The sequence below is a fragment of the Schistocerca serialis genome, chromosome 4 (assembly GCF_023864345.2).
Source record: "Schistocerca serialis cubense isolate TAMUIC-IGC-003099 chromosome 4, iqSchSeri2.2, whole genome shotgun sequence".
Taxonomy (NCBI): domain Eukaryota; kingdom Metazoa; phylum Arthropoda; class Insecta; order Orthoptera; family Acrididae; genus Schistocerca; species Schistocerca serialis.
The window spans coordinates 415,838,041-415,843,040 of record NC_064641.1 but is presented as its reverse complement, the minus strand read 5'-3'; the positions used below and the strand labels follow the sequence as shown (position 1 = coordinate 415,843,040).

Below are 5,000 nucleotides of genomic sequence, written 5' to 3'. Positions count from 1 at the left end.
GTCCCTATTGATGAGCTGCGAGCTGTACCACGTACAAGCTACAGACGCGATCGCATTGCTCACTGTACGGATTCTCATGCTGAGCGATCAGCTAGGAAGCGCCCCATCCATGTCGGCACCCGTGGGCGTTGCACTCGCAGTCGCAAAAAACGCTGGGCAAATATATTTCTCGGAAGAGTAACGACAGTCCGAGTCTCCTGCGTGGGAAGAGTCTTTCTAGGCCCTGACCCACGGGAAGGGTGTAGCTTCCCCCATCCCGGACATTTGACGTCGTCACACTACCGGTATTGACTAATAGACTGATTGCTGATAATCATTAGCCATACACTGGGGGAAACGGCCGACAGGGGCGGCAACATAGTGGAGCCGCAGTATCACTAATGTACAGAGATAGAACAGTTTCGACTGGAACCAGAGTCACCGTATACACGGCACTGATTAGTAATAGATGCAGAGCCATCAGAATACAGATAATATATACAACCGTCCCTATACATGCTGAAAGACTCTGCACACAATGAGAACCACACGTCAGCCAGACACTCTTATCACACACTACTCTCTTATCACACACTACTCTCTGCCTGTAACAGGCACACACACAATATCTAACCACCAGCATGGAAGAACATCCAGTGCATACTCTCCGCCACATTACACAATCCACACTATCATAACCAGACCGGGAGGTCCACCCAGAAAACACAATATCCCACCCTTCCGACATCCGCACATTGCTCAGCTAAGCCACGAACACCCACACATGTCCTACACAGGGGTGCACCCAACATCACAATACTGCCTCCTGTCACAGCACACAAACAATGGCAGGAATGAAAGACACAGATCTGCCACAACCATGGAATCGGAGCGCCGCCTGTCATGAGCCAAAAGTGCATCCTGACGTGACAAATCGGATGATGCCGCAGGCATCCAATTACGATAATCACTATCAACGAACCTGCCGCCCCCCCCCCCCCAATACACCTTTCCCTACAACAATGTGTACCTGAACCTAAGCTATATTGTACCTTAACCTAACCTATATTGTACCTTAACCTAACCTATATTGTACCTTAACCTAACCTATATCGTACCTTAACCTAACCTATATCGTACCTTAACCTAACCTATATCGTACCTTAACCTAACCTATATCGTACCTTAACCTAACCTATATCGTACCTTAACCTAACCTATATCGTACCTTAACCTAACCTACGTTGTGCCTTAACCTAACCTACGTTGTGCCTTAACCTAACCTACGTTGTGCCTTAACCTAACCTACGTTGTGCCTTAACCTAACCTACGTTGTGCCTTAACCTAACCTACGTTGTGCCTTAACCTAACCTACGTTGTGCCTTAACCTAACCTACGTTGTGCCTTAACCTAACCTACGTTGTGCCTTAACCTAACCTACGTTGTGCCTTAACCTAACCTACGTTGTGCCTTAACCTAACCTACGTTGTGCCTTAACCTAACCTACGTTGTGCCTTAACCTAACCCATGTTGTGCCTTAACCTAACCCATGTTGTGCCTTAACGTAACCCATGTTGTGCCTTAACGTAACCCATGTTGTGCCTTAACCTAACCCATGTTGTGCCTTAACCTAACCCATGTTGTGCCTTAACCTAACCCATGTTGTGCCTTAACCTAACCCATGTTGTGCCTTAACCTAACCCATGTTGTGCCTTAACCTAACCCATGTTGTGCCTTAACCTAACCTATAATGTGCCTTAACCTAACCTATAATGTGCCTTAACCTAACCTATAATGTGCCTTAACCTAACCTATAATGTGCCTTAACCTAAACTATATTGCGCCTTAACCTGACGCACGTTGTCGCTGAACCTGCTCTGTAATTGTTATGCAACCCGTTAAAGTAGTGTAGTGTTGCCTAACCGCAACCCTCGCAATATAGTTCGCTACTCGCACTGCCCGGTCCCCTGTGTATCGCGTCATGTTAAACACCTTGCAGGTGTTGCTGACTTTCCACATGCTCATGCTATACACTGTAATGTGGATAGCAGCAGGACGTACATGCCCCCTCCCCTTCCCCCCTGCCTTCGCAAGCTGGTCGGTGAGAAGTTTGCATGTTCAACGCCCTTCGCATGCCGACGTACTCAGCCTACGTTGTGGTACGGCCTGTCACCTGTCCGCCGATGTACGCAAAACCCACAAACTGTACTGCACATTGGTCCGTATGTACTGAATGATACATCGTGGCACATGTGACCGTATGACGACTGCGCCTAGCAACGGCGGACCATACAGTCCAAATATTGTGCACGCAGCTACGTGTCGTCTCCCTATAAGAGCTGGATTGCAGTGTGGTACGCCATACAGACGTGTGGGAGGAACGGACGCCCTGGATGGCGATCAGCATGAGCAGTCTGTTGATGTAGTGGAGCGTGTATTCGGACGTAGTCGTCTCTTCTCACACACCGTGATAGCATGTTGCACCGTGTTCCACATCTGCGACATGCTGCAGAGGCCGGCTGACAGTCGTTCGCGCAATGGACACCGCATACGTACGGGGTCTACCTTCCACGTGTTCTCTAGGCGTGCACATGTTGTTGCGTCTATGTGGGCAGACGTAGTGTGTTGTGACACCTGACACAGGCATGCAATACTCGTTGCAAATGGCGATGGACGTGTACGTTTGCTGGTGACGTTACGCAAATGAACAACTGGTAACCCGTTGTGGTGCGGTTGTTCTCGCTAGAGGTGAATCAGTGTTGGCGACGATCGGTCGAGCTATTAACCGGTTGTTTCAGGGATACCCACCATGCCCACGAACGTGAAAGGGGACCCACCATGCCCACGAACGTGAAAGGGGATCTGGGTGTGAGGCGATACGCGGCGGTGGCTGGGTGGGACCGTCCCCGGCCGGTGAGGGGGGGCCGCCCGGCGTGCTGGCAGCGCGGTGCGTGGGCGCACGCGCTACAGCCGGCTGGTGGGGGCGGCCAGTGGCAGGCGCGCCGGCCGACGGACGCGGCAGGCGGCGCAGCTGCGCGCCGGCGCCCCCTGCTCGCGGCGCCCTGCGGCCAAAGTAGGTCCTCGCGGGCCCGGTGCGAAGCGCGGTGGCCATCTGCAGTGTGCTGGTCCGATTGAGGACTTTGTGCGCTGAGGATGCGCCGCCGCCCGGCGCTCGGCGCCGCGACGCCGTCTGCTGCTCGGTCGCCCCAGCGGTTCTCGCAGGTGGTTTGTATCGCAGCTGTGCGGACGTGTTGGCGCGTGCGCTGTGCTGGGAGAGTTCGCTTCGGCACCCAAGTGGGGCTTTTGTCCTTCTGTGGCGCCGGCGTTGGAGCTGCCGGTCACCGTAGGTGGCGCGTGTTGTCTCCCGCCGGCAATGCCACGACAGCACGCTCCCGGGCCTCTGTCGGCAGCGGCAAGCTCAGTTGGGAGCACGGGTGGTCGCACCTAAAGCGTCTACTTGCCTAACTCCGGGCGATTGCGCCTCTCTCGAACCCGACCAAGTACTTAGGACGGCGCTGCGCGCCGCCGGGACCTGAGAGGGTTTCGAGGTGTGTTGTGCAGGGGAGCTCAGCCTCCTCCTGTTTGCAGAATAATTGAGCGGACGCTTGCGTGTTCGCGCGGGCCCCCGGGACACACTCCCGGGCGGCCGGCTGCTCAGCTCTAGTTGACGCAGCTCCCTGGTTGATCCTGCCAGTAGTCATATGCTTGTCTCAAAGATTAAGCCATGCATGTCTCAGTACAAGCCGCATTAAGGTGAAACCGCGAATGGCTCATTAAATCAGTTATGGTTCCTTAGATCGTACCCACGTTACTTGGATAACTGTGGTAATTCTAGAGCTAATACATGCAAACAGAGTCCCGACCAGAGATGGAAGGGACGCTTTTATTAGATCAAAACCAATCGGTCGGCTCGTCCGGTCCGTTTGCCTTGGTGACTCTGAATAACTTTGGGCTGATCGCACGGTCCTCGTACCGGCGACGCATCTTTCAAATGTCTGCCTTATCAACTGTCGATGGTAGGTTCTGCGCCTACCATGGTTGTAACGGGTAACGGGGAATCAGGGTTCGATTCCGGAGAGGGAGCCTGAGAAACGGCTACCACATCCAAGGAAGGCAGCAGGCGCGCAAATTACCCACTCCCGGCACGGGGAGGTAGTGACGAAAAATAACGATACGGGACTCATCCGAGGCCCCGTAATCGGAATGAGTACACTTTAAATCCTTTAACGAGTATCTATTGGAGGGCAAGTCTGGTGCCAGCAGCCGCGGTAATTCCAGCTCCAATAGCGTATATTAAAGTTGTTGCGGTTAAAAAGCTCGTAGTTGGATTTGTGTCCCACGCTGTTGGTTCACCGCCCGTCGGTGTTTAACTGGCATGTATCGTGGGACGTCCTGCCGGTGGGGCGAGCCGAAGGCGTGCGACCGCCTCGTGCGTGCTCGTGCGTCCCGAGGCGGACCCCGTTGAAATCCTACCAGGGTGCTCTTTATTGAGTGTCTCGGTGGGCCGGCACGTTTACTTTGAACAAATTAGAGTGCTTAAAGCAGGCAAGCCCGCCTGAATACTGTGTGCATGGAATAATGGAATAGGACCTCGGTTCTATTTTGTTGGTTTTCGGAACCCGAGGTAATGATTAATAGGGACAGGCGGGGGCATTCGTATTGCGACGTTAGAGGTGAAATTCTTGGATCGTCGCAAGACGAACAGAAGCGAAAGCATTTGCCAAGTATGTTTTCATTAATCAAGAACGAAAGTTAGAGGTTCGAAGGCGATCAGATACCGCCCTAGTTCTAACCATAAACGATGCCAGCCAGCGATCCGCCGCAGTTCCTCCGATGACTCGGCGGGCAGCCTCCGGGAAACCAAAGCTTTTGGGTTCCGGGGGAAGTATGGTTGCAAAGCTGAAACTTAAAGGAATAGACGGAAGGGCACCACCAGGAGTGGAGCCTGCGGCTTAATTTGACTCAACACGGGAAACCTCACCAGGCCCGGACACCGGAAGGATTGACAGATTGATAGCTCT

General features: G+C 53.2%; 1 non-coding gene across 1 annotated transcript in view; it reads left to right on the top strand.

Annotated features, from left to right (window-relative positions):
* The first annotated feature begins 3,653 nt into the window (after positions 1 to 3,653).
* LOC126476923 (small subunit ribosomal RNA) overlaps positions 3,654 to 5,000 on the top strand; it is a 1,909-nt gene continuing 562 nt past the window's right edge. Inside the window, exon 1 of the ribosomal RNA XR_007587356.1 lies at positions 3,654 to 5,000. This exon is cut by the window's right edge and continues 562 nt beyond it. This is a non-coding gene — a ribosomal RNA (small subunit ribosomal RNA).